Source organism: Tiliqua scincoides, chromosome 2 (assembly GCF_035046505.1).
Source record: "Tiliqua scincoides isolate rTilSci1 chromosome 2, rTilSci1.hap2, whole genome shotgun sequence".
NCBI classification, from domain to species: domain Eukaryota; kingdom Metazoa; phylum Chordata; class Lepidosauria; order Squamata; family Scincidae; genus Tiliqua; species Tiliqua scincoides.
The window spans coordinates 224964405-224979761 of NC_089822.1; positions in this window are offsets into that span (position 1 = coordinate 224964405).

A 15357-nucleotide genomic window follows, 5' to 3' on the forward strand; every position below is an offset into this window, starting at 1 on the left:
CTCCCCCTCCCGCCCCATTCCCTCCCCAACCATGTAATGCCTTCTCCCCACCCTCTTGCTGCCCCAGAGTGCTCCCCCCATGACCCCACTCACCTCTCTGCTGCCTGGAGCTCCAGGCAAACTCCAGGTAGCAGAACACAGGCCCAGCGCCAAGCTGGCCCAGCGCAAGCTTGCATTGGGCACATGGTAGGGCTCACAAATGTGATTTAAGGCATGCTTGCAACAGTGCATGCCGGCTGTAAGCTGGTGCGCCGGGCTCTGGATCAGGCCCTATATGCATTAATATTCTCAGTATGTTGTTGTTGTTGTTGTTGTTGATGATGATGATGATGCAACTTCCTATATTTCTAAATTGTCTACACTGAGGGCGCTTTCTTACACTCAGAAACAACCTATGGTTACTTTAGAGCAGGGGTGCCCAAACCTCAGCCCTGGGGCCACTTGTGGCTCTCAAGGATTCCCAATCCATCCCTCTGAGCCCCCAGTCTCCAATGAGGTCTGGCCCTCCAGAAACTTGCTGGAGCCCGTGCTGGCCTGAGGCAACCGCTCTCAGCATGACGGCCAAGCGTTCAACCTCTCATGTGAGCTGTGGGATGAGGACTCCCTCCACTGCTTGCTGTTTCACGTCTATGATGCAGCAGTGGCAGCAGAGGAAAGGCCGACCTTGCTTTGTGCAAGGCCTTTTATAGGCCATGGGCTATTGCAAGACCTTCATTCATTCATATAAGTTTCACCTCTAAAGTATTCATTTATGTAAATTTATTCAAATTTGAAATGTAAATTAATTCAGACACAGTGTCAGAGAGGTGATGTGGCACTCCTTCCAAAAGGTTTGGACACCCCTGCTTTGGAGAAATGCAAGCAGTAGGTTCAAATTGCATTGGGAGGTCCATTCACGGGTCTTCAAAAACTGGAAGATCATCTGGTCTAGGCCAGCTCAGCCAAATGTGAAACATCAGTCATGTATGGTGATGAGGCTGTCCCTGGGGGCAATGGTGGGCTTACAGAGCAGATGAGACTATCAAGCTCACATCAAGTGGCTGTGTGCAGTTTGATGAATTACAAATTGCCCAGATCTGATCTAATCCAGCAACTACCTGACCATCCATCCACTAACCTCTCATAGGCCAAGTGGCATAGCTAAGGGAGTTCAGGGGGTAGCAGTTGCACCCGGCATCAAGCTTTAGGGAGCAACAAGCTGAGCTTGACACTAGTGACCAAAATTGTGAAAATCTTGGTATGTATGAATAATACCATCATGTTATATATCATTGGAAAGGTAATTTAATACAGAATGCAATGAAACAAACGGCATTGGAATATTTGTATTTTATCAAAATTTAGGGCCAATTAACCAGAAAATGAAAACACAATTGCTTTATGGAACAAAAAGTCAATTTTCTTAATTCAAAACAGAACTACAAGACTGATTGTTCTGAGAGCCAGTGACATATTATCATGTTATTGACATGTTGCAATGATATGTTATCATGGTACAGCATGAAACCAATAAGGTGTTAATATGAGTCAGCTCTCATTTCCATGTATCATAATACAGTTACTGCTGCTAACTGTGTAAAAGGCACTTTTTCAAGTGGTGCCCCTCTTATATTTAAAAGGGGGAGAATAACCATCTGTCTTCACCCCAGCACAGTGTGAAGCTATCAAACCTATTGGGGTACACTTTTTATTTATTTACTAAATTAATTTGATTTTGTCTAGGGGGGCTACAAATCTTCTTTGACCCCAGGTAGCAGATAGATGCCTTAGCTATGCCACTGACTGGGGGGAGGCAGAAGAGCAATTAGGTGGCAAGCTGCTAGGGCAAGGAGGTGAGTTCCTCCCAATTTTCACTTTTTAAAAAGCCTGGGCATGATGTCACTTCCGGTTGTGACATAACATCCGGGGCAACATTTTGAGCTTGGCACCGGGTTACACGATCATTAGCTACACCCTTGCAAAGGCCAACCAATGTCCTTCATTCTGTAGCATTGCGGCAAATGGACGAACTAGAGAAAGATGCCTGAGGAGCAAATAATTCCAGATGATGTCATTCGAGATGTGTCTTGCAGGAGAAAGCAAAACTCCTTCAAGGTGATCAGCAAGTTTGAACGGGAAAAGATTTCTGCTTGATCCAAAATGTGGCAGAGTCATTTTTTGAGTCTGAGCAAAATCTTGGGAAAGAACACTAGTTATGCCAGCAGGGGGAGGGGGACAGGATTCGGCCATCAGTATTATTATCTTATATTTATTTATTTATTTATTATTAGAATTGTATTCCGCCTTTCTCCCCGAAGGGCACCCAAGGCGGCTAACAATCAAATTTAAAATACAAAGTAAAATGCAAATAAACATTAAAAGTAAAAAGAATTAAAAACGATCAAAACAGGATAAAATACAAATCAGCAGTAGATTAAAAGCATGCAGTAAAAGACATAGTATGTAAAAACAGCCCGTATAAGGCCTCGAAGGCTTTCCTGAATAAAAAAGTCTTCAGCCCCCCTCCCCCCCTGAATGTTAATAACGAGGAAGCTGTCCTCAATTCAAAGGGAAGGGAATTCCATAGTGCAGGTGCCATCACCAAAAAGGCCCTGTTTCCAGCCACTATCCCCTTCACCCCTTTCAATGATGGCACAACCAATAGGGCTCCTTCTGATGACCTCAGAGAATGGACCGGACTATACAGAAGAAGGCGATCTCTCAAATACGCTGGTCCCAATCCATTTTGGGCTTTAAAGGTCATAACCAGTACCTTGAATTCAGCCCGGAAACGAATGGGCAGCCAGTGCAGTTGCTGGAGTAGTGGTGTGACAGAGTCAAACCGCCGACCCCCAGCAACTACCCGAGCTGCTGCATTCTGCACTAGCTGTAGCTTACAGACCATCAGGGGCAGCCCCACGTAGAGCACGTTACAATAATCTAATCTTGATGTCACCATGGCATGGCCCACCATGGCCGGATTTGCCCAAGTCAGGTACGGCAGCAGCTGGTGCACCAGCAGAGCTGGGCAAAGGCACTCCTGGCCACAGTCGACACCTGGACATCCGGGAGGAGCTGTGAGTTCAGGAGAACCCCCAAGCTTATCTCCATACTGCACATAGATAAGACAAGGTTGAGAGGGAGTGACTTGCTTAGGTCTTGATTTGTGGGTCAGTTCCTTAGGACTCATACTGCACCAGCACAGCACTAGGTTGAGCGGGTGTAGTAATCTAGGCCTTCAGAGCTCTTCCAGAGCTCTTCCACAGAGCACAGCTCCAGTTCTCTTCGGAGGGCACAGGTGGAGCCTGGCTCAATGCAAGTTCAGGGGACCCGTGTTGAGCCAGATCCATAGATGTAAAATCTATGAATTAATAGGCTCCACCTGTATGTCACAAACACAGCATGTCTCCTGTGGGTCCCCAGCACTGTCTTGTGATATGCAGAATTGGCCACTACTGTTGCTGTAGCGACAGTGCACAACCCCAAGCCCCGCATGCCCCACATGTTGTTCACAGCCAATCCAGTCTCCAGTGTACTTTCCATCCCCTCTGGAGTCCACTTGGGGTTACTGCTCCCATGAGCAGATGAAACCCCAACATCTCTTAGAAGATACATGCAAATGATTTGCATTTGTCTTCCTTCAAGACCTACAAAGGATGTCCTGGGGAAAAAGGGGATTTGAGCATTACGGTACATGCCCTGCTAACCTCTCAAATGGACTGCTATAATATGTTCTTTGTGGGGCTCTCCTTAGAGGCTATTTGGAAATTAAACTGATACAAAATGTAACAGCCAGATTAATTCCTAACCTTGGAAGTAAAGACCATGTAACACCTAATATCTACCTTAAAACTCTTTTTTTTAATGTGCATTATTTTAGACATAAAAACACATCTAAAATTTAAAAAAAAATTGTAACACTTTGGCATGAATGCACATGTTGGACCAATGGAAAAGGCAAGGAAAACCTGGCTTCGAAGGATGTTATTTCCAAAATTCTGACCATATATCTAGTTACTAACTGTGAATACTAGGGGATTGTAAAATGTGTTTTCTGCAGAGCAAAGACATCCCTTGGCTTCAGATCACACCAATATAGGCTAACTAAAGCATACTGTTTGGGAAGGAGAACAATAAAATAGGGTGCCAGAATGGTTAATCTTGGTTAACCTCTGCAGGGGTGTTAACTTTGGTTTGAATGTTTGTCAAACTCCGTGGTGCTTGCCTTCCATTCTGGTTCTGACTTTTAAACCACCAGCAACTGTTGAAAGAAAGAAAGAGCTTTAAAAATATGTTTCTCTGCTTTCAGTAGTTTATGGCAGTGGTTCTCAAACTCTCTGGGAGAGTTTGAGAGCCACTAAGTTCTTGCGTGGGCGGGAGGGGGAGGCAGCAGGGGCGGGGGAAGGCAGCGGCGCAATCCCCAGGATTGCGCCGCTCCCAGGGGTGCGGGGAGCCTGACATGACCTGCAGCAGGGCTCCCCGCATTAGTGAAGGTAGATGCGGAGACATCTACCTTCACTGCTGCGGGGAGCCCTGCTGCAGGTCGAACCGGGCTCCCCGCACCCCTGGGAGGCTGCAGGAGCTTGGGTACGTGCACCCTGCAGCCCCCCTGAGCAGCACGATCCTGGGGATTGCACCGCTACCTCCTCCCTGCCTCCAGGCTGCCCCCACCCCTTAAGGGGGCAGGGGCCAGGGCCCACAGGCTGGAGCATCACGATGCCCCAGTTTGAAAAGCCCTGGTTTATGGGATGAGAAAATTGTACGGAGAAAATATTGTTGGGATCTGATTGGCAATACGGAGCCCAGTCTCTCTGGAATGTTGATTTGAATCGTCTTCTCACACGCACCATATAAATCATTCTGCTCCACGAAGACACCAGACTCTTGGTAGCAACGTTAGCATTGAGAAATGATCCTTTAAAAAAAAAAAAAAGGCACTAGATGCACATGTCCAGCTGCTAATTATCACATAGAAGAAACATGATCTATTTGCATTTGGTTTCTTGACTCGCACCCAACCAAGCCTGGTTCATGTTAGTAACTCCGTCGCTTTGCCAGATCTGATCCTGCAAAACAGTGAAGTCAACTTAGGTGTTTCTGAAGCACAGAATGTTCCAACCTAGTGAGCTTAAAAAAAAAAAAGTTGAAATGTTTAGCACTTGTCCAATTTTACAAGACAGCTTTATGCCCAAAGGTTGAAGCTGGCTTTAGGATTGTCACACTCCTCTTTCCGTTGAGCAGCATGATATTCAGGAGAGAGATACTTTAAGAGTTGTTCTTCTTTGGAGGAGAGCCTGGGAGAAATAAACTGTTTATTTACGTACAAATGAGCAAATTGTAAAGGTAAGGTAGGGATACTACAGCAAGCATTGAAATGTTAGTCCAAAGCAACATCAGTGCTTTGACCCCTGTGATGGTCAAGGGAAGCACCTACCTTCCCTCCCCCCTTATTCAAGAACAAAATGGGAGTAATTCAATGGTTAAAAGCAGGCAGAAGTGGAGATCCTCCGTCCCAGGTGTGTGACAGGAGTCCCATGCTGGATGTTCCTCATGTATTGGAGGTCCTGGGAGGTTTCCTCAAAAATAGATGCAACAGATTTGGCCTAGTGGTCACAGACATATTCAGACAGACAGACCACAGACATGTTCTTTAATGAGTCAACCGGGCCATACAGGCCAAAAATCAACATAAGAGAGAAGGTTTATAGCAACAGGACTGGCAGACCAAAACGCAGTGCAATGGCAATTGGGTAGGTAAGCATAAATGAAACCAAATCTGATGAATTTCTATGATACCTCCTGACCACCATAGCACCTCTCTCCTCAAAAGATGGCCAACAATGCACTAGTCATTCTGTCAGAGTTAGGTTTAAGATCCAGGAGCATCTTTAGGTATAATTCTATATGCCCTTTATAAGAAAATGTCTTTTCTTTTATGATGGTACTCTTCTACCTCTTTGGTCATGGTCACCTGGGCAACCAAACCTGATTTCTAACCCTGGCCAGGTGAACAGGAGTGCCCAATCTGGACTCATGCCAGCTCTAGTAGGCCAGGAACACTAACCTGGTACCTTCTGGGATGAAGGACTGTGATCATGTGAACAGCAGATCATGTAGTGTCTCCTAATGGCATTGATTCTAAAGTACTCACCAGCTCATTTTAAGAAGGACGTGCTGAGATTTCCCCCACATATTCCCCTCAAAATCCAGCCTCCTTGAGCACAGATAAGTGAAATCACTTTCCAATCAAATTGTCCTAAATCTAGTTTCCCAGTCTCATGGTCTAATCCTATGGGCTATTTAAGAGCTTTACGGCTATTGTGAATGGCTGGGTTAGAGTAATGATGGACACTAGATATCTGCCAATGATTGAAAGACTGTGCAGGGGTCAGGAGGGAGGCAGGGAGGGAGTGGAATGGGACAGGACAGGCAGAATGGGGAAGGAATGGGGGTTGGCAGAAGGGTGGATCAAGCCAGGGAGGGGGGCAGGTTCAGTAGTGGCAGCACCCACTGAATCTTAACCCCCTTCCTGGGGTCTTCACATTACAGCATTTGTAAGGTACCCTGAAACATTCAAAACACTGCCGTTGTGCATTCACTTCACAATAAATGTTTGGGTGGATTTGTATGATGTTCTACTGAAATGGACCAGATGGTGGTCTTCTCTCAATGTCTGGTTTATCTCCATTGAAGTGCTGCTTCCTGGACCCAACTGGAAAACTCAGGTACAGGAGTTGGAGAAACTCAGGTACAGGAGAAACACTGCATTGTATAGAATCCATATGAATTTTTTTTTCTTCAGATGAAATCCATAAACAGATCCCTTTGAGCTAAAACCATCTCATCTCAGAAGACCCACCACCAGCACACTGTAAAGAGTGTGTAAAGAGTCACTGGTGTAGCTGGGGGGGGTGGCGCACTAAGTTTTGCAGGGAGCCTCACTGCAGCATGCAAGTGACTCCTCCCCTCCCCTCCACCCCTCCCCTTTGGAACCATGTGGGCAGGGGAAACGGAGGCGAATGGCTCTCAAGGGGAGGGGGAGGAGCCGCTTGCACACTACAGGGAGGCTCCCTGCAAAACATAGTGCACCGCCCTCCCCTCTAGCTATGCCAGTGTAAAGAGTGAGAGCCAGGGTGGTGTAGTGGTTTGGGAGGTGGACTTGGACCTGGAAGATCCAGGTTCAAGTCCCCCCTCAGCTGCGAAGCTTCCTGGGTGACCTTGGGCCAGTCATTCTCTCTCAGCTTCACCTACATCACAGGATTGTTGTGAAGATAAAAGGAGGGGAGCAGCTGTGTATACTGCCCTGAGCTCTTTGGAGGAAGGGTGGTAAAAAATAAATAAATAAAGTGAAGCTACAAGCATGATTTCCCTAACCAGGAGCTGCAAATTAACCTTTAAAAAGTTTGTTATTGGGTCTCTATTTTACCTCTGCAGCACTGCAGTGTTATTGTTATATATGTTACCTCTGCAACACTGATGTCCTCTCCCCTTCCAAGAATACACACTCCATTTTTGTAAGCAGCATGGGTACATTTCTACTGTGATTTGTGCTCAAGGTGACACAACACTAGGCATATTATATTTTCTGCCATCTGGAAGGGCCCCTCTTCAGCAATTTCCTCAATTATCCAATTGTTCCAGTGCTTTGGTATCTAAAGAGCTGGATTCTGGTTTTAGGGGACCTGATTCAAATCTTGCAATGCCTGGAATTTTTGTGTGCAGGAGTTCCATCTGTGCTTCAGAGCTTATGCAGTACGGCAATTTAGACAAGAGGACTACAGTAGTGAGTAGCTTCATCTCAAGCCATGCCACTGGTTTTCTAGCTCCATTTGGGGATCCTGACTGCAGGCAGGTTTCCAGGGCTTCAGACAGGGGTTTTTCCCAGATATGCAGAGCCTGGGAATTTCTGCATGCAGACCAAGTTCACTGACCTACAGGTCCATCACATGAATCATTCAAGGCTGACTCCAGGGAGGCCAGAAGTTACAGCCAGAGATGTTTGTCTACATCCCATGCCCATCAGGGCCAGCTTTAAGCCAATTGGACCAATTGCTCACAATTGGACCCATGCCTAAGACCCCCCCCCCCCGCACTAGGGTAATCTAGGCCAAAATGTGCTTGCATCCATTTAGTCTATTAACCTGCATGTGCTTTTATAATGCACATTTTGATTGTTCTGCTACAAAGTCTATAATAAATTTTAGTTATATCTCTAAGATTCTACAGACCTTGGCTGTGAACCTAGGGCCCCGCAAAAAGTGTTTCCAGTTGGGCCCCAGCAGCTCCTAAGGCCAGCCTTGATGCCTCTGCCTGCCCATGAACGCGTGAGCTCATTTTGACTTATGTTGACCTGGCCAGAATTTCCAGCGAGATTTTTTTTTCCTCCTGATTTCACTCCAGTGATGCGGGGGGAGGGGGGCAGAGAGGGGAGAACAAGTAGAACAACTTTGGTGCATGCCAAAGCTGGGACCAGCATTTCAGGCCGATAAATATAATGGGGACATTGACTGCCAAGGCTGGAAACAGCAGCTGAGCAAAAGGGAAATGTAAAACCTTCTTGGCAACGCTCCAGACTTTCAGCCAGCGGGGGAGGGGGGGGAGCAAATTTCAGCCCACACCATTCTAACCAATAATCTGTGTTTCCCCAGGGAAATTACAGATGTTTGCAAGTTTTTGCGATAACTTTTTTCTCATTTTGCTCATACATATGAAAAGCCAAGCCTGTCTCCAAAGTTTTTTTTTTTTTTAAAATCTAGGTTTAAAGTATTGCAGTTTTTACTTCTGTGCAAAAATGAATTTGCTGATTTAATGCAAAATTTCATGCACACCTACAGGCACACATGGAGTATGATGTATTAAATCAGAAAAAGTAGTCTCACGATAAACAAAATGAAATTCCACCCCCCCCCCCAAAAAAAGCTTAATGATAAAGGGTTGCTTTCATTATAGGCCAGGTTAATATGCAGTTAGATTGCCTTCAAGAGAATCTTAGAATCTTCCCCTGATAAGCTCAGGATTGGGGGGGGGGGTGTCCAGTCCCCTCACCTATTTTGGTGACCCTCTTAACTCCTGGTTTTTAGAAGACACGGGATCAAGATATGACCAGAATTGGGGCATGTCATGGGAAAGGGCTTGTAAACTTAATTTAATTAATTTGATGTAAATATAATTAATTAAGGGTGCAATCCTAACTTGCACTGGAACAGGCAAGCCAGGAGGCTTGTGCTGTATCCAGCGCAGGATTGTGGTCAGAAGTGGCTTAGGCAGAGGCAAGGGGAAACTCTTCCCCTTACCCCTGGATGAAGGCTGCTGGCCCCAATGGGTCTCTTCGGACTTGCGCCAGCTCCTGAGGTGGCACAAGTTCAAGGAGAGCAGAGAGGCTTGAAGCCACTCCGTTCTCTCCAGGATCCCAGCCCTGCCTCCCTCTCCTCGCCTTCCTGCCCCCAAGGCCGCCCATCGCCCTCCCTCCCCCGCCCAAGAATGGCTCCCTCCCTCCTCCTCCCCGCCCCCCACGCCTACCTTTCGTCGGCTCATCCAAGACAATGCAAGGAGCTGGGGGGTAGCTGGCGCGGAGGCTTCCGTCAGCCTCTGCAGTCCGGTGCTTCTCAGTGCGCCGGCTTGGCTTCCTCCTGAGGAGGTGCAAACGTGCTTTACAGCACCTTTGTGACCCTCCCTGGCTGGCCCAAGGGACTTGGGCCGGCATAGGGCGCAGTTAGGATTGTGCCCTAAAATTAACTTAACCCACCCGCCCCCTGTTATTTGGGCGCTGCTCAAAACCTGAACACTCAACATTCAGGCTGGAGTCGGTAAAGCATTGAGGCCTCTTTCAGCGTTGGGGAAACAGGCTTTCTGCACCAAATCATTTCCTTCTGGTTGTCAGTGGCAATTTTCAGTCCAGGAGGTGAGGAGGTCAGGGCTGAACTGGCTGTCATACTCAGATGGTGCCATCTAGGGTTAGAGATGAAAGATGATGGGTTTGCTTTAAAATACCTCTGTCCCACTTTTCTGTTAAAAATTGAATGCACAGAGTTTTATTTTAAAAGCTGCAGCTAAAAAAAATATGAATGTGCTAGTTGTCCCTGCTCAATCAATAAAAAGGCACCTTTTAAGTGATGGTTCTTTTATATTTAGCAGAGGGAGGGCTAAATATAATTCCTATTCCTCTCTATATATGGTAACTTTTATCCACTGGCTATTTATTGGTGTCTCCCTTGCGGGTTATTTATTTATTTATTTATTTATTTATTTATTTAACAATGATGAACTCCTTTAGGACTGGAAACCATCTTTATAAATTTCTTCTTAATTTCTCCTGCTGTGTATATGGTTTGGAGAACATCTTGGTTGAGGAGCAGTATATAAATATTCAGAATAATAAACTAATAATAGCCTCCAAAGCAACAATGCGGCTGCTGATTCACGGACCTGCAATAGGTGCTTCCAGTATTAGCAGCCTGGATTAGAGTTGGGATCATTGCTAGTGTGTTGTGCAGTGGTCAAGCCTGAGAACACAGCAGGCTCCATGGCAAGTTGTGCTTCAGAAGTGACACAAATGTCAGCTATATGGGGGAATGCCTTTAAGATCATTTAAACTACGTAATCATGGCCTCCCTGATCATCACTGGTCATCCCAGTTGATAACTGACCGTATGTTGGCAACCTTCAGTCTCGAAAGACTATGGTATCACACTCTGAAAGGTGGTTCTGGAACAGCGTCTAGTGTGGCTGAAAAGGCCGATTCAGGAGTGACAATCCCTTCCACACTGGGAGCAAGTGCAGTCTGTCCCTGGTCTGTCTCCCTGGTTATGGGCCTTCCTTCTTTGCCTCTTTGCCTCAGACTGTTGGCCAAGTGTCTCTTCAAACTGGGAAAGGCCATGTTGCACAGCCTGCCTCCAAGCAAGCCGCTCAGAGGCCAGGGTTTCCCACTTGTTGAGATCCACTCCTAAAGATCCCTCTTGCAGATGTCCTTGTATCACAGCTGAAGTCTACCTGTAGGGCGCTTTCCTTGCACGAGTTCTCCATAGAGGAGATCCTTCGGGATCCGGCCATCATCCATTCTCATGACATGACCGAGCCAACACAGGCGTCTCTGTTTCAGCAGTGCATACATGCTAGGGATTCCAGCTCATTCCAGGACTGTGTTGTTTGGAACTTTGTCCTGCCAGGTGATGGCGAGGATGCGTCGGAGGCAGCGCATGTGGAAAGCGTTCAGTTTCCTCTCCTGTTGTGAGCGAAGAGTCCATGACTCGCTGCAGTACAGAAGTGTACACAGGACGCAAGCTCTGTAGACCTGGATCTTGGTATGTTCCGTCAGCTTCTTGTTGGACCAGACTCTCTTTGTGAGTCTGGAAAACGTGGTAGCTGCTTTACCGATGCGTCTCATAATGCCTCAGAAAGGTACCCCTGACACCCTCCCTGGGCATGGCAACCAGAACAATTGATCCTTCCCTATAGCTATGCCACTACTTGTACATGTATGTACATGTACTTGTACTTGTACTTTACTCAGGAGTGCAGTCTGTTAAATTCAGACTTGCTCCCATGTCACTATGTAGATTATTGGAGCCTGGTTCATTTTATTTTTCTGCACAAGAAACATGGAAGTGATTGGGATTCACAGAAGAGCACAGAAGTGAAACCGTGCTCTTGTGTCGTTTCCCTGCATTTCAGGCAAATGTACAGCAGAGAACATTACACTGAAGGGGCTCTTTACCACTGTGCCAAACATGTGATTTCCCCAAGCACAATTGAAAGGATTTGATTATGGAGACACCTTATCAATCACTTCACTGAGAGCTTAAACCAAAGGTGTTTTTTGTTTTTTTTTCCCCAAGTTGGTTCCTAAATTTTTCCAACTTCTTTTCCTGTTTTCAATTCCCCAGTTCAATAAAAAGAAACAAAAATCTCCAAACTTGCCAGTTATGGTAGCCAATTTAAAATAATAAAAAAAGAGTATAGAAGGCAATGGATATACTGCTCCCAAACCCATTTGTAGATAATTAGACACAAATAAGAAGGTGAATTTTCCAAACTTTAAAGAATTCATTTTTGTAATTACTGGCTGGTGTTGCTAAAGGGAAAAAATATCCCACATTTCCTGCTAGCACAATGTGCATTAATTGTCCAATTTTAGTTGTGAGAACACTTAAAAAGGAAGAGCAAAGGCATCCTTTAAGATACTTAAAAGTAAATCAGAGAATGGGTTTGCTTGTTATGCATGTGAGTCAAGAATTATATTCTGAAGCTAAACAAAGACAGTCAGGAAAACCACTTTGGTTGGATGGCAACCTTCAGTCTCGAAAGACTATGGTATAAGCCTACAGCACCCGGTATTCCCAGGCAGTCTCCCATCCAAGTACTAACCAGGCCTGACCCTGCTTAGCTTCCGAGACCAGACAAGATTGGGCATGTGCAGGATAACAGTTGCTGCAGCAATCCTGTCAATGGAATCGTTTACCAAGGAGAGCTGGACACGATTTCCTACCCGGGGCTGACATCTGTGTTCAAATGATGGGCTGAAGTCTGTGTTCAAATAACCTACAGACATTGACATGAGAGGCCTCAGGGCACCATTGCAGGACCATTTTTGCCCCCAGGTGTCAGATGGCGTAAATACGTCATCGTGTATACAATTGCATTTTTGATGAATTGTGAGCAAGCTCACCAATAGGAACATCATTTGAGATTAATGGGAATTTTCCAAGACCATAAATGTAAAATTCCCATAGACTTCTGCAAGCACTTCTGAAGCTGACTGTGTCAATTCCTTCACATCTGATAGCTCTATTTATAACACTGCAGTTTGCACAGTGTACTTCTATTAGACACAAATGCAGCAAGGACCATTGCACCAGGAACATTTGTGTTGGCAGGAGGGAAGATGCTGCAGGGCCTCATTGTGAGACTTTCTCAGGAGCAAATGTTTGGGAGGAAAGACAGTAGACCAACACAATATAGATTATGAACTTCAAGATCTCAATTTTCTTTATCCAGATCATAATCATAATCCCAAAACCAGTTCCACAATTTCTCTGATTTCTCAAGTGATCTCCTATCTTTTTTGCAGTTTTAGGACCAGAGACCAGGAATATATTCTCAGAATGATTGTTGTACACCAATGACACGAAGGGGTTGTTATGTCCCAGGGACTACTGTCTCTTACACTGTGAAAGTGAGCAGAATGTCTGGGGTATGAGCATGTTTCAGCACTTTGAAGACTTCTTTAATCAGTCCTTGTGGGGAAAACCCCTGACATTCCCCTACTTTTTACCTATCTTGGACCTTCCTGCATCCAGGAGGGAACAGGGAACTGCCTCCTAAATAAATTATTGAATCATTTGGATGCAGTAGCCATTCTTTGCCCTATTGTTTGACCATCTTCCCCAGCTGACCAAAGCACAAAGAACTGGGCTTTGAGCCACCTCACTGGTCAACTTGACTCTCAAGAGTGAGGCATTCAAAGGCTTAGGTGACACCCACAGGTAAAACCTAGCTCACACTTTATTTTCAGCTTGCCTTTTAACCTCTGTGGCCAACCTTTTGCTCAACTTCCCCTCTGTCCAACTTGTTGCCCATACAGTTGCTTCACTCTTGCAAGTGTCTGGTTTTTTGCCTTTCATTCTTCCTCCATCATTTGTGTAATTTTAACCCATTTTAATAAGCTTCTTTTATCCTTGGATTCTTTTACTTTACTTTGCACCTGCCTGGTTTCAGTTCACCAGAGAGGGAGTTGGTTAACTCATTCTTCCCAGACTGCTGGCCTTCCCTACTGTCTGTCTTAAAGGGGATTCCCAGAGCTTTTGGGGCTCTTCAGTAACAGAGAGAGAAGCTTCCCCAAGGCAACCTCCTTCTGGTAAGGGAGAAACACTTCCTTACCCTGAGGAGACTCCCGGTGCTAGCCTGGCACCCATAGGATCCAGCGGTAGCCATTTTGGGGCCGCTGGAGCCCTGGATGCTACTGGCTTTGGGATTGGGCTGCCCATAAACAAGTTGCTTAGCACTTTTTTTTTACTTTTTCAAGGGCCACATGATGAATAGTGGATGTGGATACATGCTTTTCCGTGGATTAATAATAAAAAAAAATTTAAAACTTCTCTGGCATGGTGGGGCATTATTTAATAAATGACTGCAACTGCTATATATGATTCCATTGCAGCCTCACTGGCTATGTTCCTGGGAGCTAGTTCCAGCTTTTCTTGAAACGCTATCAAAACCTGCCAGACCAGTTTTGACCAATGACCATAGTGCATGCCATGGATAATCATAGCTCTTGATACTGCCTCCAAGTCTCAAAAAAAAAAAAAAAATTCTTTAAGAGCTTAACTGGGTTCTGACTAAATGCAGCGACCAACTAGCCATTAATGACTGGAGAGGTTCTCTTTTCTCCAGTCTCCATTATGAGAACATTCCTGTTTTGTTTTCTGACTTCATTGCGTCGGTAACGCAAGCTGCTTTGGATGGCAATAGTAAAACTCGCAAGTCCCTAAGGATGGAGGAAGTTGCCTACTTATTGCTTTATAATTACCTGTAAAGTTTGGACAAAATTGTCTGGAGCCCACTGTCCACATTTTGTGCTGGCTGACAAACCTGGCAGAGAAGTTTGTACCAGGAACAGAGGACAGAGAAATGAGTTGGAACCATTGCTAAATCTGGAAAACAAGCCGTCAGAACCACAGAGGAGTCTCTGATTAACTGGAGACAGTCCTGGCCACTCCTGGTCTCTGTGAGCAATTCAGGTCTCGAGAAGTAAAACAAAAAGGCATTTCACCGAGGAACTGCTCGAGCCAAGCGGAATCAACATGAGATGATTGTTCCTATTTTAATGGCGCCTGGGCAAAGTGGGTTTCCAAAGACAAAAGAGAAACCAAGAGCTAAATATACTCAGCACTTTAAGAAAGTGGGAACGAGAAAAAGTTGCTTCTCTAAATCCCATCTCTCCTGTGTAGCTCTCTTTCCAACTCATCCACTTTGGATCCAAGGCACCAGTGATCCGGGATCCCTATTGTCTGGGCAAAGAATCCCATAACTCATATGAATCCTTTGCTGTGTGTTACCTGTCTTTATATTTCACTAGGACTTACAGCACTTGTGCTAAAATAATAATTTTAAACTAAAATTCATCCTTTTTTCTTCAAAGGCAGGGTTTCCAGTGGTCAGAAAGTGGATCCAGCACACTTCTCAACAGATAATGTGAAACTGCCAACTTGTTTTGCACTGTTCATGCCTACTTTCAAGACGTGACTTTTGAAATGAAAATGGATAGTGACTCAAGTTGGAACCAAACGTTATTTAAAATGCTTTCTCTGTGTTCCACACCCATCACTATGGAAAATTACTCCAATGGGGTTCTTACACTCAACTTTCCATACTATACATTTC